The sequence below is a fragment of the Rhipicephalus microplus genome, unplaced genomic scaffold (assembly GCF_043290135.1).
Source record: "Rhipicephalus microplus isolate Deutch F79 unplaced genomic scaffold, USDA_Rmic scaffold_17, whole genome shotgun sequence".
In the NCBI taxonomy this organism is placed as follows: Eukaryota; Metazoa; Arthropoda; class Arachnida; order Ixodida; family Ixodidae; genus Rhipicephalus; species Rhipicephalus microplus.
Genome location: NW_027464590.1, coordinates 3,327,343 through 3,343,546, shown reverse-complemented (window position 1 = coordinate 3,343,546; position 16,204 = coordinate 3,327,343). Strand labels below are relative to the sequence as shown.

Here is a 16,204-nt window from a genome sequence, read left to right as displayed (position 1 = left end):
AAGGTTACATCTACCATTTTCCTTTCCTTCGCTCGCTGCGTCGTCCTCAATTTAAGCTGAACCCTCTTTGTAAGTCTCCAGCTTTCTGCTCCGTAGCTAAGTACCGGCAAGGTGCAGCCGTTATATACCTTCCTCTTGAGGGAAAATGGCAATCTACCTGTCATAATTTGAGAGTGCTTGCCCAATGTTCTCCACCCCATTCCTATACTTCTAGTTACTTCAATCTCGTGGTTCGGCTCAGCGGTTATTACCTGCCCTAAGTAGATATAGTCATTTACAACTTGAAGTGCACTACTACCTATCTCGAAGCGCTGATCTTTTCCGAGGTTGTTGTACATTACTTTCGTTTTCTGCAGATTAATTTTCAGACGCACCTTTCTGCTCTCCTTGTCTAACGCCGTAATCATGAGTTGCAATTCGTCCCCTGAGTTACTCAGCAATGCAATGTCATCGGCGAAGCGCAGGTTACTAAGGTACTCTCCTTTAACTCTTTTGGCTAACTGTTCCCATTCTAGGCTTCGGAAAACCTCCTGTAAGCACGCGGTAAATAGCATTGGGCAGATTGTCTCCCCCTGCCTTACACTCTTCTTGATTGGTATTCTTTTGGTTTCTTTATGAAGCACTGTGGTAGCAGTTGATGCCCTGTACATTTCTTCCAGGATGTTTATATATACTTCATCGACGCCCTGATTCCGCAGTGTCTGCATGACGGCTAATATTTCTACTGAATCGAACGCTTTTTCGTAATCAATGAAGGCTATGTATAGCGCTTGGTTATATTCTGAGCATTTCTCTATTGCCTGATTGATAGTATGAATGTGGTCGATTGTTTAGTAGCCCGTTCGAAATCCTGCTTGTTCCTGTGGGTGATTGAATTTTAATGTTTTCTTTACTCTGTTAGCAATTACCTTTGTAAATAGCTTGTATACTACAGAGAGCAAGCTGATCGGCCTGTATTTCTTCAAGTCCTTGTCATCTTCTTTCTTATGTATTAAGATGATGTTAGCGTTCTTCCAAAATTCTGGTACTATTTCCCTGAGGAGACACCTCGTAAACAGCGTGGCTAGTTTTTCTAACAAAATATCTCCTCCATCTTTCAGCAGATCTGATGTTACCTGATCCTCACCAGCAGCTTTGCCTCTTTGCATGCTCTCAAACGCTTTTCTGACCTATTCTCATCATTACTAGTGGGGTGTCATCTGGGTTACTGCTAGTTCTTATAGTATTATAGAGTGGGCACGTCGGCTGGTCGCCTGTAACAGCCATGACCAACCCTTTGGTTTTCTTTATGCAGTTGCTTCTGGCATGGGCGACATTCACGGCCGATGCATCAAACAAGATAGTGGATTCCGTCGGCGCTGCGCCGATCTATCTCGGCGACTGCGCAGAAGAGGCATCGCTTGTTCTCAACTCTTGGACGCCACCACCGTCATCGACTGACGCCTATATAGGCAGCCCAACATCACGGCTTTCCTTCAGTGGGCACGTCGGCTGTCCGCCTGTAACAGCTATGACCAACCCTTTGGTTTTGTTTATGCAGGTTAGTAGCAAGTATTCTTGTGTCAAAACTACTGATCCTCGCTTTATCGAGCTGACGTGCCCCACCAGCTTATGCATGTGTTACCTTTACGTGCGGAACATAGTACTGTCTCTATTGAAACTTTGTGGCGATATCGAATCGAACCCAGGTCCGACAACCGAACAAATATTGAAAGAACTTCTTGAAGTCCAAAATACTATGCATAAACGACTTGATGCTATAGAGTCGAAACTTAAAAAGGTAGAAACATCAGTGTCAACCCTCACGGAACGGAGTACCAAAGTCGCCAACCTCGAAAAAAAAAACAGTGCAAGGACTAAAAAAAAGGCCGACGAATTCAGAAGACAGAAGCAGAAGAAACAATCTTCTGGTTTTTTGCATTCCTTAAGAACCGGGAGAAACACCAGAATCGCCGGAATCGGCAATAGTTGAAGACTTGTTCAAAACTAAGCTTAGTGTAGAGGTAAAATCTGTCGAAAGACTACACAAGCATAATAGGGCGTAAGCAACCCGACAAACCTAGACCTGTGATCTTAAAGTTCATAGATGACAGGAAAAAAAAAAGACACGTGCTGAAGACGTGAAAGGAATCGGCATTTCTGTGTCTGAGGACTTCTCGGCAGCCACGAGGCAGATCCAAAAGAACCTATAGAATAGTGCCTGTGATAGCAGGAAAGCGGCAGTAGAGGTGAAACTGTCATATGATAAAAATCGAATTGATAACGAAACGTTTGAATGGGATAGTATTCACATGAAGAGGGTTCCTATTAGTCGACGCAGTAGCAGGCTGCGAGATAAGAAGTCACAGAAAAGCAAAGAAAATAAGCAGTTTCGTTGTTTTAACATAAATGCCCATAGTTTGATTAACAAGGTCGTTGAATTAGAAAGTGCAATAATAGCCCACAAACCACATATGTTAATAATTACAGAATCGTGGCTACACCGAGACATAGGTGATGATGAAATAACGCCACCAGGCTGCAAAATGTACCGTAATGACAGAGATTCCCGTGGTGGCGGTGTTGTCATGATGGTTAGAGAAACGCTATATGTGACACGATTACCCAATAATAAGGAAATTGATTGTGTTGTCGTTAAAGTGTTATTTGATGCGCTACATATTGTCGTTGGGGGATTTTACCGTCCGGCTAATTGTGGTGATGAGTTTGTGGAACAATTAAATGAGTTTTTGTGTCAGTATAAAACGAGTAGTTGCAGCGTCTTAATCGGCGGCGACTTTCATTTTCCCATGATAAATTGGTCGGATGAATTTCCACATGCCATCTCTGCTGCATCTGTATCTTTTCTTGATGTTTTGCTGTTTCGTGACTTGACGCAGCTTACGAAAGCGCCCACTCACATTCAAAACAAATCTAGCACATTTTTAGACCTGTTTCTTGTTAGTAGAGGTATATTTACCGCAGTCCGGTAATAGAAATTTACGACGGCATTTTGGACCACAAAATTGTGTCGTTAAGCTTTCAACTGTACTATGCTAAAATGCCTAATAAAAAGACCGTTTTTGTACCCGTATTCCCACGTGCTAGTGACGTGGACATAATAGATGCTCTTGATCATTCTTATTCCGATTTTCTATTGCTTTCTAAAGAAAGTGAATGTTCTGTTGAGCGATTGTGGTGCTTTTTCAAAGACCTAGTAATTAAATGTATTCAAAACTTTGTTCGTCACAAACGCAAGGTATTAAACCGGTCTAGCCACTGGATTACAAAAGAAATCGTACGCCTATGGCGCAAGCTAAAGAAGGCAAGAAAGGAACAAATAGAACGACCATCATTGTCTGGACTAGATAATATATCAGAGATGCTTCACACACTGAAAGCCAAATTGAAAAATGCAAAGGAAAAATATCAAAGGGAGGCTTTGACAAACTTTCTCTTGACGTCATCAAATAAGTTTTGGCAATATCTTTCACCCAGAAAAAGTCCAGTATCAAGCTTATCTATTTACGGTGATGTCATAAACGTCAAGAGGGAAATATCAGGGGCGATTGATTATTACTTCTGTTTGGGGTACACGCGTGATAATGACGTTACGCCTGATTTCATCACCTATAATACCATGCCACCTATCGATGACGTCTGTATCACTGAAGGGGGTGTCTTTTCGCTTCTGCTTAATCTCGATCCAAAAAATGTCACCGGGCATTGACTCTGTACCTAACGCTTTTCTGATAAGGTATGCTGAATGGAATGCCAAATGCCTATGCTTGATCATTAAATCATCTCTCCTGCGCGCTGAACTTCCGAGTGATTGGAAGCGCGCTAAGATCACTCCAGTACCAAAAACTGATGACCATTCGCTTGTATCCTCGTTTAGGCCTATCTTCTTGCTATGCGCTAGTGTCGAAATTCTACAGCATATAATATTCAAACATTTGTCTATGTTTGTCGAAAGACATAATCTAATCACGCCCCTTCAGCATGGCTTTAGCAAACGGTATTCTTCGGTAACCCAGCTTATTGAGACGTTTCATGACCTAGCAGCGGCGATTGATAAGAATGGTCAAGTAGATGTTATAATATTTGATTTCGAGAAAGCTTTCGATCGTGTGAGTCACCAGAAATTACTAATTAGGCTGAAACCAATTCTGAAAAATGAGAAAATGCTTGAATGGATAACTGCCTATCTTTCAATGCGGAGCCAATGCGTTGCCATTGATGGTGTCACCCCGAGTTCCGCCCCCGTGAAATAGGGTGCGCCTCAAGGGTCAATTTTGGGGCCGTTTTTTCTGTTATTAATTAATGGTATTGTGCTTAACTTGCCCGTAAAAATAAAGCTTTTCGCGGACGATTGTAAACTATATCAGGAAATTTATAGTTACAGTGATCAAGTATGTTTAAATACTGCACTAGCAATGCTACAAACGTGGCGTGATAATTGGCAGATGACAAATAATTATAAAAAAACAGTAATCATGCGAATTAAGCGTAAGAAACAGCCGCTTCTGTTTACCTATCACGTCGATGGCCATGCGTTATCCGAAGTCACTAAACACAAATATTTAGGACTCATACTGACTTCAGACTTAAAACGGAATATAAATTTGGAATGAAATGGAATGAACAGCTTGGCTATTTGCGAAGGAGGCTTGTGAATGCCACACCACACATCAAACTTCTCGCATACAAAACTTTCATTAGACCAGTATTAGACTATGCAGCTGCAGTGTTGGATCCCTTCACTGAGTCCAATAATAAAAAAAATAGAAATGGTCCGAAGAAAATCTGTCTGATTTGTTATAGTTGGCGTTCTTCCCCTTCGCTTCTACTAATTAAAGCTGATCTCGAAAAACTACAGGAGAGAAGAAGAATGGAGAGGCTGAAGCTTTTTTACCTCATTTTCCACAACAAAATTGGTATCAATAAAACAGTGCACATTGGACAAATAAGTGAATATGCTGTGCGCTCACATCATTCGAAGAAAGTGTTAGATTACGTAAATCGCACGGACACATTCAGGTATTCATTTTTTCCAAGAACTACCCATGAGTGGAATTGCCTATCACCCGATGCTGTACAGTGTCCAATAGTTGATTTATTTCTACATGCTCTCAATAACCACTAACAGTTTTTTTTTGTAGAGTCATGCGGCCCAGAGTTACGCTATGCTTCAAATCTTTTAGTACGTTTTAGTCAGCAAAGCTATGCCATTGTTGTAATGTTCTTGTTTAGTTTTTTTAAATTAATATAAAAGTGCTGAATTGTAACCACTGCCAGTATGTTGTGTGATGTCAATTATGTTTTTGTAGTAAACATTCCTGTATGCCCATTCTTGCTTAAGGCCTGGTAAACAGGTAAGCAGTATGTAATAAATAAATAAATAAACAAATAAGTAAATAAAAAATAGAGTCCTGGTTGTCCCGGCTACTGTACATATCTATGTAAAACTCCTCCGCTATTTTAACTATGCTATCTATACTGGTAGTTATTTTGCCTTCTTTGTTTTTTAGTGCATACATCCGATTTTCGCCTATCCCAAGTTTCCTCTTCACTGCTTTGATGGCTTTTCCATTTTTCAGAGCGTGTTCAATTCTCTCCATGTTATACCTTCTTACATCGGATACCTTACGCCTATTAATTAACTTCAAAAGCTCTACCAGTTCTATTTTGTCTGTTGTACTTGAGACTTTCATGATTTGACGCGTCCTAATGAGATTCATCGTTTCCTTGGAAAGCTTGCCATTGTCCTGTCTAACTACCCCGCCTCCAACTTCCACTGCACACTTTTTAATGATACTCGTCAGATTATCATTCATTGTATCTACGCTAAGGTTTGTTTCCTCACTAAGAGCCGAGTACCTGTTCTGAAGTGAGACTCTGAATTCCCGTACTTTCTCTCTCAGTGCTAGCTCAGTGATTGGCTTCTTGCGTATCAGTTTCTGTCGTTCCTTCCTCAAGTCTAGGCGAATTCGAGACCGTACCATTCTATGGTCACTGCTTCGTACCTTGCCTACCACTTCTACATCCTGCACGATGCCTGGGTGTGCACTCATTATAAAGTCTATTTCGTTCTTATTTTCGCCATTAGGGCTCCTTCATGTCCATTTCCGGTTTCCTCGTTTTCGGTAGAAGGTATTCAAAATCCGTAAATTATTGCGTTCTGCGAATTCTACTAGTAGCTCTCCTATGGCGTTTCTAGTACCGATGCCATAATCTCCTACTGCCTGGTCCAGCCTGCTTCTGCCCTACCTTTGCAACAAAGTCTCCCATTAGTACAGTATACTGTGTTTTTACTTTACTCATTGCAGATTCTACGTCTTCATAGAAGCTTTCAACTGAAGCGTCGTCATGGCTGGATGTAGGCGCGTAAGCATGTACTACCATCATCTTGTATCTTTTATTCAGTTTAATGACGATACCTACCACCGTTTCATTAATGCTTTAGTATTCCTCTACGTTGTCAGCCATGTTTCTGTGAATTAGAACCGCACTCCTAGTTCTCTCCAGTCAGCCAAGCCCCTATAGCAAAGGACGTGCCCATTCTGTAGCACTGTATAGACCTCATCTGTTCTCCTAACCTCACTGAGCCCTATTATATCCCATTTATCACCCTTTAGCTCCTTGAATATTACAGCTATACTTCCCTCACTAGATAAAGTTCTAGCGTTAAACATTGCCAAGTTCAGGTTCCATTGGCGGCCTGTCCGGATCCGGGGATTCTTAGCGCCCTCTGCTGCGTTGCAGATCTGACCGCCGCCGTGGTCAGTTGCTTCGCAGCTGCTGGGGACTGAGGGCCATGTGTTATTTGACGTATGCATGTGGGAGGTAGTGGCCAGATGCTGCACCAGGGTGGCCGATCCTTCTCTGGTGAGGAAGTGTGTTCCCGGCGGTGGCTACCAGTGAGGCCGCAACCCAGGCCTCTTAATGCTCTTCCATCACCACGCGGATTTTCTCATTCTGTTGGGAACTGCGTGGTACGGGATTCGAACCATGGACCTTTTGCACGCGAGTCGGATGCTCTAACCACTACGCCCTCGCTGCCCCATCCCAAAGGTGATAGCTCTGCGCAAGTACGAAAGCACAAGTGCCTTGTTCTCATATACCGTACATCCCCTTTGACTTGGCAGCGCTGCAAGCACAAGCGATGTTACAACGCCGCCGATAAAAGCGTGATTTGGGGGCCACTCGCATCAGCTGCGTCCTTGCTCCAGTGCAGAAGACCTCGTTGAATTGATCGCTCTAATTGAGCCCGGGAACATAAACAAAGCTCGTAGGACAGAAATAATCACCATTCAGAAATTTCCTTTACTCAACCATTTTTCTACAGAATAAAACGGAAGGCCACCGGGAGTATTTTTTGTAGAGATAATGAACGCGTGATAGGGCCAGCTACTGTGAATTCTCACTTCGACGAAAGATGGTTGAACGAGTATTTTCATCACTTTTAAGAACAGTTTGGGACAAAAAGCATTCGTAATCCTAAAACGCTCGGTAAAGCAAAGTTACCTAGAGTGAAATTTCGCTGTATCTGGCCTTATCACGCGCTTATTACCTCCATGGAAATATGTCGCGTCAGCCCTTCAAATCCCGTGGTTTCTGCATTTGGTGGGTACAATGTCTTTCGAGTTACAATTACCACACAAACCGTTAAACGTAGCTAAGAAGCAAAGCAATCAAAATCAAACGAGCATACGATCATCAGGACGCGCCTCCCGAAACAGAGGATCGAGACATTTCGAGGGTTGCAAATCACAGGAGGTCGCTAGACTAGATCTCGTCTGAATGACCGATAATCGATATTGGTATTTCTTCTTTCCTCGTTACTGGTAGAAGCCAGCAATTATTACACTTATTCGTTTGCTCTACTTTGCGCGCTACTCACTTCCTGATGCTATTCATCAGACATTGAGCAATGAAGCCCCAGGAGAGGTTCTTCTAATGCACCTGCAAGTAATGATCGCATTTACCGTAAATTTGCGCCTCCTCAAAAGGATTGAGCCTATGTGAAATCGGTGCACTCTCATTACCTCTTCTCAGAACAAATTTTTCTGAGATAAAAATATTAGAATACTTCATCGTAAACACCACGTTCGCGAACCTACTGTCACATTGCAAACTTTTGCAGCCTTGGCGTATTCATTTGTAGCACATATATAAAATCCATGCCAGTCTTTGTCTACCCTTCCTCATCGGATGATACCGTAAGGCCAGCCATGTGGCCTTGCGGCTTGGCAAAAGTGGGACTTGGTATGGAGGTGATGAGGCTCAGTGTAAAGCTTGAAATAATGAGCGACGCGCGAAGATAGGTTAGGTCAGCCCTGCAAAATGGTCGGAACGTCACTTCCTACAGTGGCGAAGTGAACCTCACCGCATTTTTTTCATTGAACAAAGTCAGATACCAGTTCTTCATTAGATTTCTTATTTGCGATAAGCTACTTGTACGGGAAGGAGGGGCTGAGACCCTCTGTCGATCAAAATCAATAAACCTGCTTGAATGTAGGCGCTGCGTTGAAATACGCAAAAAACCGCTTTCTTGGAAGTAACTGGGGCTACTGACGAACGGAAATCAGGAGAACATACAATCGCAAGCTAGAACCTGGTGTATACCGAATACGCGACAAAGTGACCAAGTGTGACCAAGCACACCCTGTGAAATATTCATCACTGAGTGCCTACACGCATTATTTCCAGCCCTTCAATAAGGCTATTTTCTAATAAAAAGCATTGCACTGGCGAACTTGAGAAAACAAGTCAGATTATCCATAGGTCGGCTCTTGCAAGGAAAAGTTGAAAGATCAGCAAGGAAGGAGTTTAAACCTTCTATGCAACATAGTAGCGAGAATAGTTAGGAAACAGCAGTGAATATTCTCTTTCCTTTCATACTTTTCTCCTTGTTCTCACCTTCATATCATTCCTCTTCTGTCCCTCTTCTTTTGAACCCACTTGATAAGCTGAATATTTCCTCAAGTATTAGGTTGTTCGCCGATGACTGTATAATTTATAGAAAAAAATGGCAGCATATCCACGGAGTGAATGATGGAGAGTGGGGCGAAGCATTCGTCCGTCCATGTGTCAGCGATGTCCGAATGAATGTAGTCAAGGCAAGGTTCAAATTTTAAGAAAAACTGTATTGTGCTAAGTTACAGGTGAATCGGCAGTCGTTACATGTATAAGGAAACTGGACTCGGTGCAGGAGCTCGATGGGTTACGTCCGACGCCGCTCGCGTCTCGGCTCGCTCTAAGATGCGTTGCTCTGCGGTCCCGGCTCGAATCTCGTCTCGTTCTCCTTTCTCTGGCGATGCGTTGCTATGCGGTCCCGGCCCGAAGGCTCACTTTTTGTTTTTAGGAGCGAAGCTCCTTAAGGCGTGGGCTGTGCGTCCCCTGTATGTAGCCGCCTCTCGTTCAGTTCTAAGTATTACGCTAGCCACCGCCCGATCTAAAGGGTACAGCCATATCCATCCGTCCATCCGTCCGTCCGTCCATCCATCCATCCATTCATCCATCCATTCATCCATTCATTCATCCATCCGTCCATCCTTCCGTCCGTCCGTCCGTCCGTCAATCCATCCATCCGTCCATCCATCCATCCGTCCATCCGTCCGTCCGTCCGCCCGCCAGCCCGTCCGCCCGTCTGTCTGTCCGTCCGTCCGTGCGTCCGTCCGTCCGTCCGTCCGTCAGTCCATCCGTCCGTCCGTCCGTCCGTCCATCCATCCATCCATCCATCCATCCATCCATCGATCCATCCATCCATCCGTCCGTCCGTCATTCCGTCCGTCCATCCGTTCATCCGTCCGTCCGTCCGTCCGTCCGTCCGTCCGTCAGTCCATCCATCCATCCATCCGTCCGCCCGCCCGTCCGTCCGTCCGTCCGTCCGTCCGTCTGTCCAAAAGATGCAAGATGTTATAGACTAGACGGCGGTACGTGTAGTTGATTATGAAAGATGCGAGGTGTTATAAAATAGGAATGATGCCACATATGGCGCGTGTCATCATTCGATATAGTGCGGCGACGTACGCTAGGGGGAGCGTTGCAATAAAATCGAGTGGGCAAAATGTACGGAGGATTCATGGTTTACCAGGTTTACCTCCGGAGCTGCGCCCACTCATCATCATTCACTTCGTGAATATGGCGGCATTTTTTTTAATGTTCGTTGAACCAATGGGCAACCGCGTCGAGTGGACGGGCTCAGGGCTCGGAGTTCACGTTAACGCAGTGCAGCTTTTCCCGAGCAAGCACGCAGACGCTGCCGGAGAAGGAGGCGCTGCCGGAGAATGAGACGCTGCCGGAGAATTCAGCTGTGCGAACTCGAGTGCCGCTGACACGGCCCTCCCGAAAATTGCGCCTGTCCTCAGGCGTGCGTGTCGTTAGATGGCGATGGTTCCGTAACTTCTAGAAGCTGCTCCTTATATCTACGAAGCTGCTCCACGTTGACGATTTTTTGGTTGATCATGCCCGGTGTGTTGGGTACTCTTTGGATCTCGGCCCTGTTTTCTCCTACGAGGGCCGTTATCTCGAACGGACCTTCATAGCGAGGGTCTAATGTGCCTCGAGCGCTCAACTCAAGCAGGACGAGGTCCCCCGTTATGAGCCTCGGAGTTCGCCGCTTCTTGTCGTATTGGACCGTTGTTTTGCGCTGACTCTGCAGTAGCCTATCTCTTGTCTCTGCACGTCCCCTTGCCAAGTCGTGTAGTCTATGAGACTCGTCGATGTCTCCCTCGACTGAGGCGTGGTTGAGCTCTCCTGGCAGTTTTGGGTCGTAGGCGTGCATGAGTCGAAATGGGCTGTGGCCACTGTGACGATGCTTCGTGGCGTTGATTGCTAGCGTTGCTAGGGGTTCTTCTGCCATTCCTTCCGCCATTTCTCCTTGTTGTTTAGCATTTTGCGTAGCACCTGTTTCAATGTTCCTACCATTGGCTCGATCAGTCCGTTTGATTGTGGCCAGTACCGTGGGGAGTTCTGATGAGCGATTCCCAGTTTGTCATGGAATTGGTTGGTTTTCTTGTTCATGAATCCCTGGGCTTGGTCCGTAATAATGACGCTGGGAACTCCAAATCGCGGAATCCACCTGTTTGTCATGAAGTCAAGGTAGTGCGTCGACGAAGTGCTCGGTACGGTCACGGCGTCCATGTATCTCGTGGCGTGGTCGATACACACGAGGATGTGGTCTCCCTTCTCGTTTAGCGGACCCATGTGATCCAGGGATATCCCCACGTTTGGCTCAGTAGGAATATCGCGTGGGATGAGGCAACCATCATTCCGTGTCGTGCGGGCGTTGATAGTCTGGCACGTGTGGCAGGAGTCAACATACTCGCGTATGTCATTTCTCATCGATGGCCACCAGTACTTTCGCTGGATCAGGTCTCTTGTCTTCTCGACGCCTAAGTGGCCGTTGTTGTCGTGGAAAACGATCATCACACTGCTTCGGAGGGCAGCGGGAATGATCACCCTCCGACGGACCCGTCCTCCCTCGAGAGATTTCTTCACCAGTATGTCGTTTTCGATCTCGTAGTCTGAAGATTTGTGCTTGGCCTCCTCCCGAAATCTTTTGCAGTCAGTACCCCTCTCCTGAAACTCGCGTAGGCGACTGTGTTTGCCGACCACTACTGCGTAGCAGTGGAGGTCTCGGGTCGAAACGCCCTGGTCGAAAGCCTCTGCAGATTCCGACCGCCTCGAGAGTGCGTCAGCAGCGGAGTTCTGGCGTCCTGGCTTGCGCTTGACGTCGAAGGTGTACTCTGTTAAGTCGAGCATCCACCTCGCAAATCTGCGGTTGCTGGCTCCCTTCTGGACGAGGTATAAAAAGCTGAAGTTGTCCGTGAACACTGTAAAACGAGGGCCTCCTCTCAGGTAGACCGAAAACTTCTCAGTGATTGCCCAGTGGAGCGCCATGCACTCGAGCATATTAGAGTGTAGACCACGATCGTGCTCATTTAGTGATCTGCTTGCGTACCTTTCGCTTTTTTGCTCCTTTCCGTCTTGAGTTTGAGAAAGCACCGCACCCAGCCCGGTTTGCGAAGCGTCGACGTGAACGTTAGTCGAACAGTCTGGGCGGAAACTCGCCAAAATCGGCGGGTTCTTCAAGGCGTGTTTTATGGCGTTGACGGTTGCTTCATGAGCGTCAGTCCATACGAAAGGAACGTCCCTCGCCAGAAGATGCCGTAGCTTGTGCGTGACCTTTGCAAACTCCGGTATGAACTTTCGGTAGTGGTTAGCGAACTGCAGGAAGGAGTACAGCTTCTTTGCGTTGCGATGCGGCTCGAACTTCTCGACAGCGGCAACTCTGGATTCGTCCAGTGTTCGTCCTTCGGCGAAGATCACGTAACCCAGGAAAGATACTTTGTCTTGAATGAACTGGCATTTCCGGAGATCCATCTTCAAGCCATTGATCACGACTCTCCTGAGTGCTTCGTTCAGCAAATCCAAAGCCTCCCTCACTATTGTGGCTCCCTGCCCGACATCGTCCATGTACGTTGCTGTCCTAGGCAAGCCATCGAACGTGCGACGCATGACTCTTTGCATGGTCTGAGGGGCCTTGCAAAACCCAAAGACCATTCGAAGGTATTCGTACTTTTCGTCTGGAGTGACGAATGCGGTCTTGTGTACGTCGTCTGGCTTCATTCGTCAAGTCAAAAATGCCGTCTTCACGTCCAACACAGGGAAGTAAGCCGATCCATCGCGCATGACATCGTCAATAACGTCTTCCATGACGGGCATTGGATAAGAAGGGTTGATGGTTTTCTCGTTGAACTTGCGATAGTCGTGTACCATTCTTCGTGGAGTCGTCGGGTGGTGCGGTTGGTCGACGACTATCGTTGGAGCACCGTACTCGCTTTCGCTCGGCCTTATGATGCTCTTGGAGAGGTGGTCATTCACCTGTTCTCGGATGAACTTGCGATCAGCCGGTGAGCACCTGTACAGCCTCGATGACACTGGTATATTGTCTCTGAGTTCAATGCTGTGTTCGGTGTGAGGACACACGCCCAAGGTGTAGCCTTTGGAAGTGAACGCTTGGTGATGCCTTAACAGAATTGCGTGAAGTTGTTCCCTCTCTGCCTCGGTGGCATCCTTTGTTATCTTCCGTGGGGCGTCTTCGAATAGACTCGTGAAGTCTTCGTCGGGTGCGGGACATTTCGTGTTGAGGTGCACGTACCCTTCGTCTTTGGAAACACTCTCGTCCGACTGCCGGCAGAACGTCGCAATAAGCGTTTCCCCGGTGTGGTGTGGTGTGCCTTGTTTCGGGGGTGGTACTTCGGATGATGAAAATTTTACGGAGGGCTCGACTGGAACGATAGTCACATCGTTTGACGTGTGAAACGTTACGTCGACGTTCGCGACTCGTCGCCAGTCTGATCCCAGAACCAGGTCGATGCCGTTGGGCAGTTCCGTTACCACGACGTCTTCGAGTCGCACATTCGTGGTACCCAGTGTCGCATCAAGCGTTTCAGCGAGAGTTGGGCATATGCTGCGGTTGAGAACTTCAATTTTATCGCGCGATACCCATGCGTGCGTAGGAATGTCGTCCGTCAAGGCATTGACACTCATGATGGATAAGTTGGCGCCACTGTTAATGCACACGCGGACGGGTCGGTTGTTAGCAGTACCGGACACTATTGGTAATATGCAGCCCGTCGATTGCAAAAAACAGTTCGCTTGCCTAGGTGACGTAGTCCCTGTTTCGTGGCCGCTATTGTCCCTCTTCGCTCGTTTCTCGTCCGCTCTGATCGTTGCTGGCGTTTTCGGCTTTCTACTATCACGGGACAGGTGACCGATGTCGCCGCAGTTGAAGCACGAACGAGCAGAGATGGGCCGCGGGTGTGGAGCTCCCAAGAAATCGCTGTGCGGGTTGGCCTTCGGCAAATTGGCAGAGCTGCTGGCTGGTACCCGCTGGTTCGAACCCTGACCACGGTTCGCTGTAGACAATGACGGTTTATTGTCGTTCTCGGCACACACGGTCGTGCGATGCGTCGCGTCGAGCAAAGCCGCTCTGTCAATGAGTTCGGTTATTGTGCCACACAGCTGCGCTGCGAGTAATTTGGCCCATGTGTCGTCCTCGATGCCGCTGAGAATGAGGGAAATTCGTTCTTCCTCTGCTAAACGGTACGGCGCCTTGTTCAGAATGGCGTTCTTCGAGTACATGTACTCGACGATGGTCTCGTGGCTCTGAAGGCGTCACTTCGTCTGCACTTCGAGGAACTCCTGCATTGTCAGCTTTAGTTTGAATTGGAGAATGAGCGCTTCCTTCCATTGCTCCCAGGTGTCATACTGTGAGCCGTAGGCGCTGTTCCAATCCTTGGCAGATCCCGTCAAGCGACTTGCTGCTGTCACCAACGTCAACGATGGCGTCCAGTGGGCGAGCGCTGCGATTTTCTCCACTTGCGTAATCCATTCGTGAGCACTTTGTTGCGGCATCCCATCGAACGAGGGGATTGAGGATGACGTGTCGCTTGTGGAATGAATCTGGATCGGGCTCGTCGTCGGTGGACCTCTCGACAGCGTGTTGGCGAGCAGGGCTTGTGTGTTCACGAGCGTAGCGAGGATCTGGGCCATGGAAAGTTCTCCCTCGTGCGTTGAAACGGTCTGCGCGGCGGGGCGTGCCGCGTCTTGGTTGGGGCCGTCGTTCAATGACGGTGGCCGTGTCGAACCCGCGGACATCGTTATGTCAGCAGGGACGGAATGGTGCAGCCCGAGGGTTGAAGTCGTCACCCGTTCCGTTGGCAGTGAAGCGTTCTGATGGGCTTCGCGCAATGTCTCACGTTCACTCGTGGTCGCACGGTTAAGCTGGGCTCGTAGGCTGCTCAGTTCAGCGCAAAGCCTCGCGTTGTCGGCGGACAAAGTCTCCAGGTGCGTCTGCCTGTCGTTGTCGTAGGCAGCCTGGTCCTTCGTTGACGAGTCCGTCGGCTCTAGGGCTTGGCCAGTGATGTTGTCGCGGATGATTCTTGAGATGAGCTCGTCGTTTTGTCCGGAGCACCGTAGACCTCGTGCTCTCAGCTCGTCGACGAGTTGCTTTTTCGTTGCATTGGCCATCGTGCTGTGATCGAGGGTCGTGAACATGCTTTCGACGATGGTCGTTTCAGAGTCCCGAGACAATGCACGGCGTGGCGTCGCTCCTTCTCGTGGCGTCGTTTCCTCCTCCGCATGCAGCTCGGTCGATTCACATCCTGTCGGCTGCGTCATGTCAGCGATGTCCGAATGAATGTAGTCAAGACAATGTTCAAATTTTAAGAAAAACTGTATTGTGCTAAGTTACAGGTGAATCGGCAGTCGTTACATGTATAAGGAAACTCGACTCGGTGCAGGAGCTCGATCGGCTACTTTCGACGCCACTCGCGTCTCGGCTCGCTCTGCGATGCGTTGTTCTGCGGTCCTGGCTCGAATCTCGTCTCGTTCTCCTCTCTCTGGCGATGCGTTGCTATGCGGTCCCGGCACGAAGGCTCACTTTTGTTTTTTGAATGTTCGTTGAATCAATGGGCAACCGCGTCGAGATGACGCGCTCAGGGCTCGGAATCCACGTTAACGCAGTACAGCGTTTCCCGAGCAAGCACGGAGACGCTGCCGGAGAAGGAGGCGCTGCCGGAGAATGAGACGCTGCCGGAGAATTCAGCTGTGCAAACTCGAGTGCCGCTGACACATGCGTCCGTCTGTGTGACCGTCCATGCGTCTATTCGTGCGCTCGTCCCTCCGTTCGTTCATGCATCCGCCCCTGCGTCCGTTCATGCGTCCATCCATGCATCTGTCTGTGTGTCCGTTCGTCCATCTATTCAACACTCCAAGTCTCACCACCTCGCATCTTTTTATCATATATTCCCCATATAGAAGCACCGCCATTCAGTGGACATTCGAAGGATTAAACGAGAGGTGGCACACGCACACTTTCTTATGGCTTGCGCTTCGAGTCTACTTCCCACGATCAACCACCTTGAGTTCATGGTATATACTAGTTCAATGTATTCATGGCACTGCGGCCCAATGCCCGCTAAACCTTTCTTAAACCAAGGAGGTTACGCCCAGCGAGTATTACATAGCAAACTTTTCCTGTCAGACATTGCTTAATTTACATTGCAGTGGCTGCTAATGTGAAATGAGTGACAGGAGGATTCAGCCTTTAATTTCTTACGGCTTGCGCTTCGTATCCGCTTCCCCCCTTTAATTACCTCGAATTCATTCATGGTATATACTAGGTCATTGTATTCATGGCCCGGCGGCTCAA

At 47.6% G+C, this 16,204-nt stretch overlaps 1 long non-coding RNA gene across 1 annotated transcript in view; it reads left to right on the top strand.

Annotated features, from left to right (window-relative positions):
* LOC142785014 (uncharacterized) overlaps nt 1–16,204 on the top strand; it is an 85,356-nt gene that overhangs the window by 24,049 nt on the left and 45,103 nt on the right. The window contains exon 2 of the long non-coding RNA XR_012888819.1: nt 1,295–1,540. This is a non-coding gene — a long non-coding RNA (uncharacterized LOC142785014). The remainder of the gene's footprint in view (nt 1–1,294; nt 1,541–16,204) is intronic.